Raw genomic sequence first — 18,723 nt, forward strand, 5'->3', positions numbered from 1 at the left:
TGACTAGTATCATACAGCTAAGGAGTTTTTGAGGTTAGGTTTGCATTCACTCCAAGTATGATGCTATATTGACATATTCGTTATGTTACTTATAAGAGATATTAGTTTTATTTCCAAAGTCACTATTGATATTGTTTCATTAATTTTCCCTTCTAGCATTCCCCCACCATTTTAACCTATAACTGCTTCCATTGTATTCAAATATTCTTTGCTCTGCTCATTCATTTCAGTAATTTCTATTTTTTTAGGATGGTAGGAAGTTTTTTATTTTAGTATTTCTATTACTGATTTTAAGAGGGGTAATGAGGAGATAAGTTCTTTACAATTTCTTACTCTTCCATCTTCCAAGAAATAAGCTATGTTCTTTCCTTCTAACTAAACTATCATATCTAGAGTCTTCAAACCATTGATTTAAATAAAAATAAAATTTGAATAACCTTCTCACTCTGCCTACTGGAAACCATTCCATGGAAGGACTGGCTTAGAATATCTTTCTACTTTGGCCTACATTTTGAGTGCTTCTTTCTTCAGCTTCCATGAAATTCAAAACATTCTGTGTGATTTTTCCATTCTGACAGGTTGATTAGCCATGAAATTGATTACAGTGATTATTTCATTGTAATATTATCTCTTAAACCAAAAGTGCTAGATGTAATATAATTTTATAATCACAACACAGCTTCCATTATCAATTCACCTGTTAGAGAACTTCAACTACTTAACTTTACCACTTAATTTTTTTAATACTAAATATATTTTGGGCATGTTAATTGTGTTCAATTAAATGTCCTTGGCTAATCATAGCATACTGCCCTATTTATATTAGTGAAAGTTCTCTTAAAATCATATTGCTAGTTTGAAGTTGAATATGCTTAAAATAGATTCATAACTGAAATAATTGTTCTATTTGTACTTACAATATCAATGTTTAACTGGATTTGATTCTAAATTAGTCCTTAGGTAATTTGGGTTGATGTATTATTTCACCAGTAATAAGCTCTCTACCATATTTTTTCATCCTGTGCGATTCTTACCCATTGTTTTCCTGAATCATCTTCCAATGAAACCAACTTGATTTGCTGAAGGACCTCATATTATATTCTTTGAGGTCTTTCAAGGATAATGAACTATCTAGGCTATCTATGTGACATCTCTAATTATTGCTACATGCTCACTCAACTTCCATTTCAAGCTATATGTCTCTCAAAAAATTTTAATACTTCCTTTTTTTGTATAAGATGTCATTGGGAAAAATATTGGTAATACAAATATGTTCTAGCATATGTAGAAGGTGTATGGGGTTTTTTGAGACTAGCCTCTCTGTGAGGGTTGGTAAACCCTGTTTAGGGCTGCTCATCCACCTTTGGTGTCCATCCGATTTATCAAACTCTCACCTTTGGCTACCAAGAAGCATACCCAGTGGCCACCCTCCAGTAAACCATCTTGGCAGATGGGCTAAACCATGTTTTGAGTAACCAACAGGACTCAAACGTTTGGTGAGTTAGGGTTATGTCTAACCCAAAGATGTTAAAACTTCCCCTCATAGAATGGGTAAATAATAACAATATGTTACCAATGGCCATGAAGGTGGCTGAAGCAGGCACTGTGGATCACTTATAGCTTGCAAGTTATCTTGACTTTTGTCTTACTATTGGACTTTGATGATTGAGGAAGAGAAAGTGAGGCTGATAACTTTATCCAACTCTGATTCACATCCAATTCACTCTAGAGTCAAGATATGATGCCCCTGGGCCACTTCCAAAATGAAGGACAAACAGTAACAGTATATTTATATCATCCATTTTTAACCATCTCCATTTGGGCTAATTTTAATTCAATTCTTTCAGGACCAAGATGTTTGATCATCCAAAATCAAATAGGTTTATTCAAGATGCTTTTTTGTTTGTTTTCTTTTACAGCATAGAAGAATTTGAGATCATTGAAAGCACTACACAAATTCCCAAATTATTCTAATCCAAAGTCCTCATCCTACTCAACTCTAAATCCTGCTCATTGTGGTTCTGGAGACATCCATGAATCAGTTAAATGAGATTTCAAGGTGTGCGTCTTTATTTATAGGCACTGCATATTGGAATTTGCTTCCACCAAGTGGTGACTTGCTGAAAGGACACAGAGAATACATGATGATCAGTTGAAACTTAGGATGATGTTCTATTTTCAGAGGAACTGGGCATCTTAGTCTATTAAATGAAGTTAAAAGAACACAATTTTAATCTCATCAGGACTTGTCAAGATTGTGGCTACTACTGGTGTGAAGCTAAATTGGAAGAGAAGGCTTTCATCATCCCCCCCTATCTAAACACAAGAATATTTAATAGAACTTTTAGCAGCAGGAGTTAGAGAGCTGGACATGTTTGCCCAGGTAACCAGAATGACAAGTTTCTGGATGAAGTGAAAGCCAAGTTCCCCAGGGTAAGGAAGAAAAAGAACTGTAAGAGAAAATGAAAAAAAAAAAAGAATTCTGAAGAGATTGAAAGTGGGAGTTGGTTCATTCACTTTAATAGACTGAAAAGATAGCAGCAGTTGAATTAATCAATGAAATTAACTCATCTCAAACCAAGTAAGTGGTAAAATACTACTCCAACTTCCTTAACCAGGTATGAATGCTTCTTGATTGAATCAAACCAACCAAAGGCAATCTAACTAAATACTAAAAGGCCTTGAGAAATTTTGGTGTTTTTCATGAGCCATTATATGAACTAGAAATTATACTGTACAAGAAGAGTATTTAGATTGGCTGAATACATTCTGTCCTACCCTAGGGGTCATAAGTAAATTATTGAGCCAACTCAGCCAAACTGAGATTCAGATTCAAGAGAGTATCTAGTGATAAAAATGAGAGAGAGCTGCTTGTCATAAGGAATTAATTTGGGAAGATAGTGGAGAGGTGAGACTTCCCATTTTATGAACTTTGGAGGATTTTCCATCTTTCCCTTGGCCTTCTAGATCCAAGAGACAAGATTAGACTGGAGGGAGATTCATGCCTTCGAGAGAAGTCCAGAAAAGAAGCATGTCTATGGGAAATTGTTGATTGCTCTGTGAAGGGGAAAAAATGACTCCCATCAACTAGCAACTATAGTTAGTCTGAACTGTTCACTGGTTTTAAATGGTTTAAACTGGTCTGAACTGATTTTAAGCAGTCCAAACCTGTTTAAACTGATATGAACCAGTCTGAACCAATTTAAACCAGTCTGAACTAGTTTTAGTTAGTTTGAACAGGTCTGAACTGGTTTAAACTAATTTGAACTTCCTTGAACTGGTTTGATTGGGGTTTTAATCCATCTGAACCAGTTTTAACCAGTTTAAACAGGTTTTAACTGGTTTAAACTTGTATGAACTGATTTAACTAATTTGAAATAGGAATCACTGCTATTTATTGAAAGGCCTACACTTAAGGAAAATCAATTTGACAGTTGAGAAAAGGATGGCCTGGAATTGAGTGAAAATGAAAAAGAGAAACTAAACAAATTAGGCTCTTGAAATAGTATAGTCAGGAAATTATGAGAAACCCATGCCAGGGCAGTGACAATATCAAAATTGAGAAAGGGATACATATAAATTACGTTATGAAGGTAGAAACACCAGGACTTGACACTCATTGGATATGAGATGTGAGATAATTTTATAGATGAGGAACTGAGGCAAACAGAGTTGTGACTTGCCCAGAATCATATAAGCTAATACATGTGTGAGGCCAGATATGAACTCAGAACCTCAATAAGTTTTCCTGACCCCAGGCCTGTCACTCTCTCTACTGTGCCACCTAGCTACCCTCAAAACTATTAAGTGGCTCCTTTTCCCTTCGGACAAAATTTAAACTCCTTTGCTTATTTCAGAACCAAGAATTCTAGCAAAGTCAGAATAGTTTTGAACATTCTATACAGATCTCTTCCCTAGGTATATTTGGGAGTATTGATATATTTTCTTAATTTTAGAGATAAAGATATAATCAAGGATAAAGCTCAAGGAAATGGATAAGGAAGAGAAGGTGATGAGGAAGTAAAAGATGAGGAGGAGAAGATAGTCTTTGAGTATGAGAAATGAGGGGGTATGAACACAGAGTTAACTTTTCATCTAAGACAATTCTGTTGGTGACAGAAATGAAGTGGCTCCTGGCTAAGTGTAGAAGATTGAAGGAACAAAAGCTTTAGTGACAAATAAGAAGAAACTGCAGAAATAGTGCCAAAAAGCAAGTATGAGTTCATTTTGAGGCTAAACTTAATTACTAGAGTTTGTTTTTTGTTCTTTGTTTTTTTGATGTAATGGGCTGGTTCAGGAAACAATGGATGTGCTTTACTAGAGGCCTTCAAGTGGAAGAACAATGAATGTCATACAGGTGAATTTCTGCTTGGATACCAATTATTTTAGAAAATCTTTGAGATCTTTTACATCTCATATTCTGAGTCTGTACATAGTAAAAGGCCTGAGGGCCAGAGCAGCTATGGGGAAAAAGAGTAATGCAACCCAGGGCACTGGAATAGCTTGTTCCATGCTTCCCTTTTTCAATGATTTATGAGCTTTTCCATCTGAATATTCCCTCCAGTGATGCAAAAAGTAATCCATTCATTCCTACTCATCCTGAACAATTCTAATGTCCTATATATTCTTCAGAATTAGTCCCTCAAAATTCAAGGGACTACTGATAAATCTTTTGTCATTGTTTAGCTACCAATTGGGTATGTGGACTGCCCCCTGGTTATGTATCACTGTTGCTATATAACCAGCCTCTATCTTTTTCTAGTAACACATCTCCGATGACATCATTTATCCAACATGTCTCAAGTTATTAAAAATTCCTCCCTTGTCTTATTTTTAAGGTGTGTTCATGAACACCCTGCCCTTTCATAACCTGAAAATGTAATTGTTCAGTCCATGGTATTTCATAACTCATAGCCATACAATATTACTGGAAGAATATAAAATGACACTGGTGGAAGCTTGTCTCCTGATCAGTCCTAGATTCAATGTCTAAGATATTTTTATTGATGAATAAACTCTCTGCTTTGCTCTTCTAACTGCATATTATAAATTAAAAAATAAAAAATGACCTTTTTAAAAATTTTCAATATAGAAGGTTAGACATTAACCTTTTGAGTGATTATGAATATTGTTTAGAAGGTTTTGCAAGGAAGGGTTTTGATAAATACAATTTCATCTTTAAACAAAAGTATGTGGATTACTTTATGCTTTTTGATCAAAATTTCTTTACTTTGGATAGTACATTAGCCATACCCTATGTTGGAAAGTGTGCATCTCCCTGTTTTATGCCATGGTTGTTATTAATAATCAAAGGGTTCATGAGGAGAAATATCTGTTGTTTAAAATTACAAATAACATAGTACTACTCTGGCCTGTAAAAGGCCAGAATTTTTATTTTATTTTATTTTAGTTTGGTGAGTCTTTAAGGCAATATTTTAACCCACTGAATACATGTATTTTTGTGTTATATAGTCAACTAGCAATAAATATGGTGGGATCTTGCATTCTCTATATCATTAGATAAAGTCTAAGATCAAAAATTTGATCACTTTTAGTAAATCTTCTGAAAACTTTAGCCTCTTCTTTCACATCTCCATCAAGGGTAGCTTTCATGAATGTGTAGCCTATTCTCATCAATTAATTATTCTATAATCATTCACTTTTCTTCAATCATTTTTTTTTTGTAAAAAAAAAAAGGCATGGCTTTTTTCAAGGTATTTGTCATCTTTCTTTTTCTCAGATACCTTGAGAGTCAACCATCTAATACCTTTGTTGTCTTTCTTTCAGGATCATCCTTAAATGTTCTTTGTATAAACATTTGAAAGTCTCTTGATAAGAAAGTTTTCATAAAACTATTGTTTTATTTTTCGTCTGACCAGGTCTTCCTATTTTATGAAACAATATTGCTAATGATTGCCCACCAGCATCCTCTGTAAGATTGTACAAATGAGTTAATTTCTAAATTGGCATTGCTCTTGGCCACCATATCACCCCAGTTGGTATTAAGATAATCTGCTTACTGACTTAGTAAGATTTTAGGCCCTGTTAATCAACTAATAAGCATGTATTAGTAGATTACTATGGGAAAGGTGCTTTGTAAAGTATTAGACTCAAGAAAGTCCCTACCCCGAAGGAGTTGTATTCTAAGTTATTTATCTCAGTATCTGGATTTCTTCACCCCAGAATAGCCTACCAACCCTGCTCACCTTAGAATATCACTGAACAAGGCCAGCCCCACTTCTCCTGGAGCCTCCCTTTTGTTGAAGGGGTAGCCTGACTATATTTCCTTTTCAAACCTGTTTCTGACTTACAAGTTTTCCAAATCATGTACCTCACTGGGTACCTTCACGCATTCACTTCTACTTTTCAACTCCCTCTTATGTACTGTTTTCTCCATTAGAAAGAAGATCATTTCTTGTATTTGTCTCCCCAGTGCTTACACAGTTCCTGGTACATTGTAACTATTTAATAAATTTTTGTATCCTATGTGTGTATATATAAATATATATATATATATATGATACATATAATAATAAATTATTATTTATGATACAAATACTTATAAATTATAATATATTTATAATATATATTTAATGAACAAACTGAACATGTTAACTGAATATAAAATAACTTGGAAGGAGGTACCTTAGCACCTTAGCCCTTAGTGATAACCTATTTTCTTAATCTTCCTTATTGTAACATGGGTGTGGAAGTCTTAATGTAAACATAAACACAAAGTCATATTCCCTCCTCAAAGCTCCAGAAAGTTAGCCCATCAAGTGGAGGACTAAATAGCATTTTGGAAGGCTAGTAATGGAAGTAATTTATTCTACTACAGTATAAAACTTAAATTCCCTGTGGAGCAAGTTTCTTTTTTGTAGCTTAGGGCATATAGGAGCTTCTTCCAAGTGAATGACCATGAGGTTTGAAAACCTTTGCTCCCCTACACATCCCATATACAGTCATTTATAAAAGATATTTTATGCTTCCTGAACTCTCATTTCACTGTTCTCGTATGAAGAAAATTCTAAAAGACAAAGTTTCTGGGTAATTAATAATCAATTTATTAATTAGGCTAGCCAGCAATCAATGAATAGATGGTCAGTGGTTTCTCTCAGTAACCAAAGACCTCAAGGGAAACACTGAAAGACCTTAAACATTTTCTGAAAAGGAATTCCACTGATAAGTGAAAATCAACCTTAATTGGTGGACATTTAATAAGAAGGTAACCTAAAAGTCTTCAGCTCATCCTGCTGAGAATGTGGCTTGATCATAAGACTCAGCAGCCTCAAGTAACCTGGGTAAGGGAAGCTATTTCCATTTGGGCTTCTCTGGCTGGTTTTATTCTCATGAGCTGGGTTACCCTAAACTCTAATGGAGCGAACTAAGGGCAGGCATTCCTCCCCTTGGAGTAAGGGATTGCCCAGACTGCATTTCATTTATACTCTAAACAGAAATTAGGTCTTCTAGTTTCATGAGGTGCACCAAAATTGAGGAGCATGTTCCTTGAGGGGTAGGGGCAATTTATCAATCAGCTCTGCCCTTCAGAAACTGACCTTAATAGCAGTTGGGCCTTTACAGAAAATAGAAAGAAAAAAGGTGGATCTTCCCCAATTGAGAAGTGGTCAAAGGATACAAACTGGCAGTTTTCAGAGGAAGAAATTAAGTATATCTATAGGCATATGAAAAAATGCTCTAAGTCACTATTGGTTAGAGAAATACAAATCAAAACAGCTCTTAGGTACCACGTCTCTCCTGTCAGATTGGCTAACATGACAAAAAAAGGAAAATAATAAATGCTGGAGAGGATGTGGGAAAATTGGGACACTGTTACATTATTGGTAGAGTTGTGAATGGATCCAGCCATTCTAGAGAGCAATTTGAAACTATTCCCAAAGGGCTATAAAAATGTGCGTACCCATTGACCCAGCAATACCACTTCTAGGGCTGTATCTCAAAGAGATCACAGAGGTGGGAAAGGGACCCATATATACAAAAATATTTATAGCAGAACTTTTTGTGGTAGAACTAGAAATCAAAGGGATGCCCATCAATTGAGAAATGGCTAAACACGTTGTGGTATATGAATGTGATGGAATGCTATTTTGCTATAAGAAATGGGGAACATACAGACTTCGTAATAATCTGGAGAGACCTACATGATCTGATGCTCAGTGAGGGGAGCAGAACCAGGAGAACATTGTACACAACCACAGACATATTGTTTCTATGATGACTAACTTTGATAGACTTGGCTCTTGTCAGCAATACAGGGTTCAAAGACAGCTCCAAAGGAATCATGATGGAAAGAGCTATCTACATCCAGAGAAAGAATTAGAGTCTGAATGCAGATTGAGGCAAACTATTTGCTCTCTTTTTTTCCTCTTCTTTCTTGGTTTTGTTTCTTCTTTCTCATGATTCATTCCATTGGTCATAATTCTTCTTTACAACTTGGTTATTGTGTAAATAAGTTTAATGTGAAGGTATATGTGGAAGATATATCAGATTCCATGCTGTCTTGGGAGAAGGAGGGAGGAGAGGGTAAAAAAATCTTAAAAAAAACAAAAAAGAAAAAATGTGGATCATAATTAAGAATTATTTATTAATTTCATAGCATAATATTAATTTCTCTCAGCACCTTCTACCCATAAACATGTCACAGATATGAACAATAAAAAATTTATGAATATAGTAATACAAATATGGTCTGACAGGGAAAACAGGACCATCACCTCCCTAATTTTGTACATTATATCTTTTTTAATGTGGTTTAGGATTGGCTATCACATCATGCTGTTAATTCACATTGACTTTGACCATTCCTTTCCAGATATTTTTAGGCTACTCTGTACTAATCCCATCTTGTCATATAAAGTTGATTTGGGAAACAAAAATGGAATATTTTATATTTATCTGTATTTAATTTTATTTTATTTGATTAATGTCAAAGAAACTTCCTGGCAGGTCTAGGCCTATGTCTCAGGCACTCAGAAGAATATAAAGTAATTGAGAAGGAATTATCTAAGATTGAGCAATGCCCTTGGTGTTTCTATTGCAAGAAAGTTCTGACTGACCTCTAAAGGTCTCTTCCAGGCCTAAATCCTATGAAGCTAGTATTCACACAGTTCTTCAAACCTACTTCCTTAACAAATGGGCAAAGTAGTCTGCCCATAACATGATAGATAACTAAAAAACTAGAGGATTTCTTACTCCAATTACTTCTCAAGTAATGATTAAAAATAAGGAGAATCTTCTAGCATCTTCTTTGTAACTCTAAACTTATTTTCCATGGAAGTTCTATAATACATCATGGTTAAAACATCTAAGTAGAGTACTATTTGTAAGAGACTTCAGGCAAATTATGGGTAAACAGGTGTTTGTGGGCTCAGATAGAACTGATCCATATCTATGAGATATAGTTTCTGTGGAAGAATTAGTTCAGAATTGCAAACAACCGATCAACAAATGAAATTTTTGATAAGAGTTTTATAACGTGGGTACTTGGCACTCATTTAGATTGGAAAAGGAGAATTTTAAAGAAGTTAAGAATGGTGACAACAAGAGAATATAAATTTCACATGGAAAAGAATTCAATTAAAAAGATATCCCTAGTACCTAGCACAATATCATTTACATAGTATGCAAGTGTTCATTGTTCAGTTACATGATTATAGCTTTCTTCTTGTATTGTTGTGCAGGAATTACATATTGAGCTGGGAATCTCTCGGAACTGGGAACCTTGGGTTCAGAGCTATATAAGTGAATAAGTCGAAAGTTAGGTAGGTATCATAGGATTTCCTTAGAAAGTATTTTTGGCAAATTTACATACAAGCAAAAGATGTAGAACTGAACGCCTCTTTCCTAACCCCTCCATACTCCTTTGGATATTCAGAAAATTGTTTGGTATTGAGAAAAAGGAAGAACGAATTGAGTTTGATTATTGTGAAAATAAGTTCGTTTGAAAATCTGATTAAATTATGAATAGTAAAATTCATCAAAAAGAGCCAAAGGATTGTAACACTTTGAAAGAATGTTTAAAATAATTTCCATGTTCAATAATTTAAAATTTTCCAGACCATAATGAATGTTGAGCATCTGTCAGTGACACATTGTAGCAATGATAGCTTCTGTTATGTATTTTGACAATTTTCCCTTATGTTTTCACAAACAATTTTGTAACAAATTCTTTTTAGCATTCTCTTAGAGAAGAATTCATTTTTTGTCTTGCATATAGCTGACAGCCACTTCTTAATATGAATTACACACCAGGAATCAAAATAGAAACCTAAATTTTTGATACAGAAACTGAGCATGGTTTTTAATCAATCCCCCCTTCATCCTGTTCATTGGGTTTTCCTTGATGTCACCCATCAATGATGTAATTTGTTGAACACAGGTATTTCCAAATGCTAGGACTTTGTAGAATTACTATATTTGCTGCTTCATAAAAGTGTGTTTCTTGATTAATTCCCTATAAGACTGAATTTGATCTAGTGGTGAGAAAGGTAGCAAGTGAATGATATTTTTGAGGGATGTTAAGTAATTCATTTAAGTTTTACTGTTGCCATTCAAAGCAATTTGTTTTTAAAGTTTTAATATTCCTGTGTAATTTAGGCACTTATCCCCTTACTGGAGTAAAGGACTATTAGATATCCTAAGTAAAGCAATACTAGAATTGGCAGTTATCTAGAGTCACCTTTGTCATAGTATTCCAAAACCTCCCGTAGTACTACTTTTTTCTGCATGATTGTATGGTCTAAATCATCAGAACCAAATTAAGAAAATGCCTCATATTTTAGTTCATCTATACCAGAAACATCCAAAAATGCTACTTCCTTCTTGAGTTGACACAGTCATGACAAAGGTATGGGCTATATTAACTTAAGATTAATTAACTATGCAAAGTGAGTATGTTTATGGTGGGGAGCAGTGGTGGGATTCAAATAAATTAACAACTGGTTCTCCACAGAACTGAGCTGACGTGCCACCACTGTGAACAACTGGTGTGCAGGCCCTGCCCCCACTAACAAGCAATTCCCAAACTCAACCTAAAATTAGGTACCACTTCTGCTGAACTGGTGCAAACTGGCTGAATCCCACCATGGGGGGGGGGCAGAAACAGAGAGTCAGAGACAAAGACACACAAAGACAGAGACAGAGAGACTCAGAAGCAAATAGGCATGCAGAAATAGTGTGTGAGAGATGAGTGAGGGAGAGATAAAAAGAATGAAAAATAGACAAGAGATAGAAACGAGGATAGAAAAAGAGGAAGAGGCAGAGGAAATTGTAAAGTCTGCCTCAGTGGATAGAGTACTGGCCAAGAAGTCAGGAACTCCTAGATTCTTGGCCAAACTCAAGATATACTTGCTGTGTGACCCTGGAAAAATTATTTAAAATTCATTGTCTTAGACAACTACCTAAGATTATAAATCACAGAAATCCACTCTTTTGGAGGGAGCTCCCTATACCAACAATGATAGTGATATTATGAGGGAAAGGACTTTCTTTACTTTCATACATATTTTTTCTGTGTATTAAAATCTGCTGAAAATACTTTATAAGGTATAAGATGTTGATGACAAGAAAGTGCCCATATATGCCAAACTATTTGTAGTAGCACATTCTGTGATAGCAAACTAGAAACAAAGTAGATGTCCACTGATTAAGGAATATCTAAACAAATTATAGTACACAAATGTAATGGAATACTACTGAGCTGTAAGTTATTATGACTATGGCAAATATAGAGAAGCACGGAAAGAACTATGTGAAGAGATGTAAAGTAAAAAAGTAGAGGTCATAAAACTATATATACACTTATTATAATAAGGAAAAACAAAAAAACACCAAAAATCATAATTGAATATTGCAAAATTATAAAGAACAACATAGATGGAAATAAGAAATATAAGAAGACAATCCCACCCCTCCCCTTAAGAGAAGTTGCATATAAGTGATGTAAATTTTACACATTTTCAGATTTTTTTCACCATATTGATTAGTTATGCTTATTTTTCCCCTGTTCTTTTGTAATTTGGTGGCACAGTGTCTAGGGCACTAAGCCTGGAATCAAGAATAACCGAGTTCAAATTCAGAATCAGATCCTTCCTAGTTGTGATACTGAGCAAGTCACTTACGCTCCGTTAGTCTCAGTTTCTTTAACCATAGAATGGGGACAATAATAGCAAATTCCTGACAGAGTTGTGAAAGTCAAATAAGATATTTGTAAAGTACTTAACACAGTGAATGGTACCTACAAGATCATGTGTGTGTGTGTGTGTGTGTGTGTGTGTGTCTTTAAAAACATACCCTATATATTGGATAATTCACTGGGAGGAGTAAGGGGAGGGAAAGATACAGGAGGAAACTATAATGATATAAAAATTATTAAATAAAAAATGAAAAACATTTAAGGGAAACCTATGACTGACATCTGCTTTCAACCTCCTCAGTAATATCTCTGAGAAAAGCCAGGTAGGGTTCATTTCATTCTGTACCTCCTCAAAAAAATTCTCTCTCCCTCTCTCTCTCTCTCTCTCTCTCTCTCTCTCTCTCACTCACTCACTCCAAGTGCTGCCATTTAATAACTTTGTGACTTGGAACAAATTATTTTCCATCATTTTACAATCAGAGTTCTTTGTACATAATCAGTATACTACATAGGCTTAATGAATACAAAATAATTCAATGTATTTAAATATGATGATTTTAATGTCTTTTCTATCCATAAAAGTTATGACCCTATCCTCTTGACTGATAATTTTCTCCAATTAGTTAACTTTCCCAGGAAGATACGGATTTTTCAGATTATAGTTTACTCCTTCCAAAACAACCTTGGGACAATTTTGGCGTAAGAACTTAAATGACTAGATTAAAAAATCATGTTTTCATTATCGAAAATATTAATTGCAAAAAAATGCATGCAATCTAACCTGAAGGTATGACAAAAAAGTGAAGTTTGTAGTTCAAAAGGTTCATATATTTTCTAAATCTATTATACTTATACAACAGAGAGATAAACTAAAAAATAATATTGATGTTCTCATTAGGGATGAAACTAATCCATTCAAATTATTTTAGATGCACCTGACTGGAGAACATTTACCCCAAATAATAATTCTGATAGTGTGCTATTTGAATCAAAACTACTCATGAACCATTGTAATTGGCTTAGCGAAAAAAGATTTGGAGGACCATCTATGAATTCACAAGATCTTTTACTTATATAGTCCAGGGTTGAGTTATATGATATGACTGTTCATTCTGATTTATTTGAAATGCCAATCTATCTTAATACCACCCCCCAACCTCAGTGGACTATTCTTCCTAACTTTAATGCTCTACTTTGTCTAAATGCTTGTTGTTGGATTAGCTAATGGACTAGTGTAGTAATAGTAATGACAAGGATAGGGACTTTTATCCAGATGAAGAATCTTTAAGAAGTTGCATTGCAGTGGTGACTGCATTTCACCACTAGGTAAAGTACAGTGGCTTGGCGGGTGTATTTCACTAGTTAGTTGATGCAGTGTATAGACTGCTGGACTTTGGAGTTAGGCAGATCTGACTTAAATTACTTCCTTAGACACCTTGCTAGCTATGTGACCCTGAGTAAAGCCTGTAATCTATCTTCATCTTCAATTTACTCATCTGTCAATTGGGAATAACAATAGCAACTAACTCAAAGAACTATTTTGGGAATAAAATGAGAAATTAAGAAAAAAAGAGCCTCATGAAACTTAAAGCAATACATAAATTCTAATTACTACTACTACTACTACTACTACTACTACTACTACTACCACCACTACCACTATTACTACTACCACTACTACCACTACTACTACCACTACTACTACTACTATAACTGCTACTACTACTACTACTACTACTACTACTACTACTACTACTACCCCCCTTACAATTTGTAGGTCAGTCCCAAATTCAAGTACTGTGTGGCAATTGTCCCAGTAACATAATGTCCTGGAAATTCCAATATTTCTAGAGAAAGCAACTGGATGAATCAAGTCAGTAGTCATTAATATATATTTCACTAAGCACTGAGAGTCCCAAAAGATGAATAATCAATAATAAGCTAAAGCAATATGGTTACTGATATAAAGATACCTGCATAATATCCTGCAAGATGTATTTCCCTAAGTATGCAGATATTAGGTATTCATGTTGTTCAACAAAACTCTTTAAATTTAAACTGGATCACTACATTTCAATTTGTAGAGATTACTCTTATTCAAACACAGCTTGAGCTAAGTTATCTTCCCACTTTGATATTCTATAAATATAAATATTAAAATGTTTTAGTAGTCTTCATGCCAAGGTGTCAGGGCTCCTGGGACATCCAATCTGACACTCCAAAATATTCCTCAGAATTCACTATTGACTAAAACTTTTAAGACTATTTCACTTCTATTCATGTCTTAATATCATTGGTCATTCCTGTAATGTGACAAGTCACAGAGACAGGAACAAAGGGTTCAGCAGAGTGTAGTGGATAGAGAACTATTCTCAGAGCCAGGACAACCTAGATTCAAGTTCCACTTCTGACAAGTACTGACTGTGTAACACAGGGGCAAGTCACTAAACTTCAGTAATCTGGGAAACTCTATAAGACTATCTGTTGTGAAGGAGTTGTCAATCTTTTGTTTTGTTTTGTTTTGTTTTTTAGTGGAAGAAGCTTCTCATTCATAGTGATGAAATCATAGATTCATTCCAACACACACATCCAATAACAACAGCAACAAAAACATACATGTAAACATATACATTAAAGAAAACCCTACTAGTGGTGTCATATGGCTGAGCATCATGAAACATCACAATTCTATAATGTTTAAAATGAGTATCACTTAGAGAGCAGTGAAGATGTAGATAGTGATTCTGGGCAATCAACAGAATAAAAAGGAGAATGAAGAATCAGAAAAAGAGTGTTACCAAGGAAATGTAATATATAAAATCACAAAAGGTAAGTGAACAGCCTGTTTATGCTCCACTGATATAATTATCAGGTCAAGAGAAAATAAAAAAAAAGGCCTTTATAACATTAGCTAGTTTCCCTGCATTGAAAAAGAGATCCTGGCAAGATTTACACAGGATTAGCAGATATGGATGGAATGAAATCCTTATTTTTGCAGGAAGCATCTGCATCATTAGACCACAATTCTATTTTTTTTTTTACTATCTAAGGAACTAGTGCATTTATTAGAGACTATGATATAAGAAAAGTGCTTGACTTGAAGCCAAAAGACTCTGGTCTCAATTCCTGGCTCCTTATCTATAAAATGGAATATGTTGAATTAAGTCTTCTCTATGATAACTTTGTGTGTAAAGATTGTTCTAAATCACTACTGAAAGAGAAATAGAAATCAACACAACTTTGCAGTTTCACCTCTGTCTTATAATCTTATGATCCAAAGTGAGCATTTATGGAATTATCCATTATCTATTAACCAGGCAAAGTCCATCATTAAGTGAATAAATTGTCCCTGGCTTTCACAGGTTTATTAATTTAATTGTTTTCATTAGAAGTTCTTAGAACATGAGAGGGGTGCTAAAATGTAATAAATCTTCAAAGGATCAAAAGCTCGTTGGGAGGGTTAACAAATACTTTTGATTTTCCCTAATGAAGTCAATAATCATCATTCTTGACAAACTATGTGGTGGGAAACCATAGTGTCAACAAAGGAACCATTTATTAATTGTCTTATGCTTACTAATTTTCTAACGTGGGTATTACCTGATTTATATCTGTAGTAATGATAAAAGATGGGTAATTAATCACCTGAACTGCTCAGGCAAAATTAAGAAGTCAGTGAAGTTTCTCCTTGTATTACTTCTAGGGTAGTTTTTCTATACCTTTTTAAGCTAACCTCAACACAAGATACCCATGCTCTCTCGAGGTCTCCACCTAATCAATTTTACTTTCAGGAAGGATTATCTGATCAAATTGTGTCTTACACAGCATTCCTTTTAAAAAATTGACTCCTATTTTTATGTGAGATTCATTTCTGGATATATATCTATTCCCCTACCCAGAAAGCATTTCCTTTCCACAACAATGACAAAAAAAAAACCTAAAAGAAAAGGAAAACAATTCAGCAAAACCACCTGACCTGTAGATGAAATCTGTCTGTAAGTCAAATACTCCATACTAATGGTCCACCGCCTAAGAAACTGAGGGTATATTTTGTCAGTTCTTTTTTGAGGACAACATTGGTCATTATATGGACTTAGCATTTGATTTCTTTTTTTGGTCATTCTATAGATATTGTCATACTTGATCTATATAGTCTTTTCCAAGTTCTGCTCAGTTCCTTATGCTTCAGTACATGCAAATCTCCCCATACTTCTATAAGTTGTTTTGATGCTTATGATGTAGTAAAAATCCATTACACTCATCAATCAATGATTGATTGATTCAAAGGTCATAATTTTTTAACCATTCCCAAATGTTCATAATCAACTATGTGTTCTTTTTTTGTAATGATAAAAAGTGATGCTATAAATATTTGGAATTTATTTTTATAATTATCTCATCATTATAAATATGAATTTTTACAATTATAATTTTTCTACTGTACCCAGCAGGGGGATTTCTAGATTGAAGGTATGGATATTTTAACCACATTATTCTCATGATGCCAGATTACTTTCAAGAATGAGTGGACCAGGGGGCAGAGCCAAGATGGCCGCATGAAAACAGTGTCTTACCGGAGCTCTCTCACAAGGTCTGTCAGATTCTTATAAAAAAGTGAATTTGAGCAGATTTGAGAGAGTTAGAAACCATGAGCAGTCTGAGTGGGGCAAAATTCCAAGCCAGGAGAGTCTGAAAGGCCGAAGGAATGAATCTGTAGGCTTGAAGAGCACTCGGCGTGTGGAGCTGCTCCAGACAGCACCAAAGCGGAAGCGGCCGGCAGAGAAACCCATGTGGGAGACAGGCTGGGAGAAAGCTGGGTACCTGAAACTGGCAGAGATCCCCAGGCCTCCCAACACAGGACAGCAGTCTGTGGAAGCCACGAGAGGCAGTGCAATGCCACTGGCCATGAGACATCAACTCCTGAGGCTTGCAGCCCAAAGGTATGAAATGCAGTCTTTGTGAACTTCTGGGAGACATAATGGCCAGGGAAACAGCTCTAATCCCTACCCCCCTCACCCAGAGAATTCCTCAGAAAAAAAGAACGCTGGAATAGAGGAGATAGAAGTGGGGCTTCAGTGGCCAAATAGTAGGAGTTCCTGAGTCCCAGAGGGGCGGAACCAGCAGGGGTCAACACCAGGAGCCCAGACATACTCTTGCTCCCCCAGGGGAAGTGCCAGACACTAGCTCAAACAACAAAGAGCTGAGACCATTGCTGAAGAGCAACAGAGCTGGAGAGCATCCCCAGGGGAAGAGGAGACCTCAGGCAGCCAGACCTCCCCCATACCTCAGGAAACTGAAGGCTATAATTCACGAAGACAACAACTAGAGTCACAATCCCCAGAATAAGAAAGCTGGGACAGAGTACCCTGAGCCCTAAAAGCAGAAATTTATTGAAAAGTCAGGAAAAGGCTAACCAACATGAAGAAGAACACAAAAAAAAACAAGGACCATTGATTCTTTTTATGGAGACAGGCATGATCAAAATACCAATTTGGAAGAAGTTAGCAATGGCACTATACCCACATCTGATACCTCAAAAGGGAATGTGAACTGGTCTCAAACCCAAAAAGCATTTCTGGAAGAGCTAAAGGAGGATTTCAAAAACCAAATTAGGGAGGTAAAAGAAAAAATGGAAAATGAAATCAAGTCCCTAATGAATAAGATTGGAGAAATGGCTGCGGAGATTCAGAATCTAAATAGAGAAAATGACACCCTGAGAGGTAAAATCAACCAACTGGAAAAGGAGACTCAAAAGTAAAATGAAGACAGTAACTCATTAAAAATTAGAGTTGAGCAAGTGGAAGCTAATGACTCTATGAGGCATCAAGAAGTAGTAAAACAAAATGTAAAGAATGGAAAAATAGAAGAATGAGTGGACCAATCCACTTCTCCATTAATAATTTACAAGTGATTCTTTCTTTCTACCACTGTTTAGACATTGATTATTGCCATCTTTATTTTTTATTTTTGCAAATTGAATGGGAATTGGGAGAAACCCCAAAGTTTTTTTTTGCATTTATCTTATTATAATTGAATTAAAGTAATCTATCAATATTTTTAGGAGTTTGCAATTCTTCTTTTAAAAACTGTGTATTCATGTAATGATCAATTTTTCATTAAGAGGTGGCTTTCTCTCATCTATTTGTGTTCTTTATACATATATATATATATATATATGTATATGTGTATATATATATGTATATGTATATATATATATATATATATGTATATGTATATATATATATATATATATATATACACACACACATATACATATTCGAGGGCCACAATTTTTATACCAATTCTTAAATGATCAGAATCTACTTTGGATCCAGTTCTTTATTATCATAGAATGATGTCATTAATATGCCAGGCAAAATATCAGAAATAGTTGATGCAAAGATTTTCTCAATGGACTATTTCACTACTTGTCCTATTCAAGTTAATTTTGTCCATGAAAAAGCATTTTTAATGTCATATAATTTAATGATTGATTTTATCTTTTTTTTTTACTTATTAATTATTTCTATTACTTATTTAGTTGAGAATCCTCTCCCCAGCCATAGCTGGGA

The sequence above is a fragment of the Trichosurus vulpecula genome, chromosome 1, assembly GCF_011100635.1.
Source record: "Trichosurus vulpecula isolate mTriVul1 chromosome 1, mTriVul1.pri, whole genome shotgun sequence".
Taxonomy (NCBI): Eukaryota; Metazoa; Chordata; class Mammalia; order Diprotodontia; family Phalangeridae; genus Trichosurus; species Trichosurus vulpecula.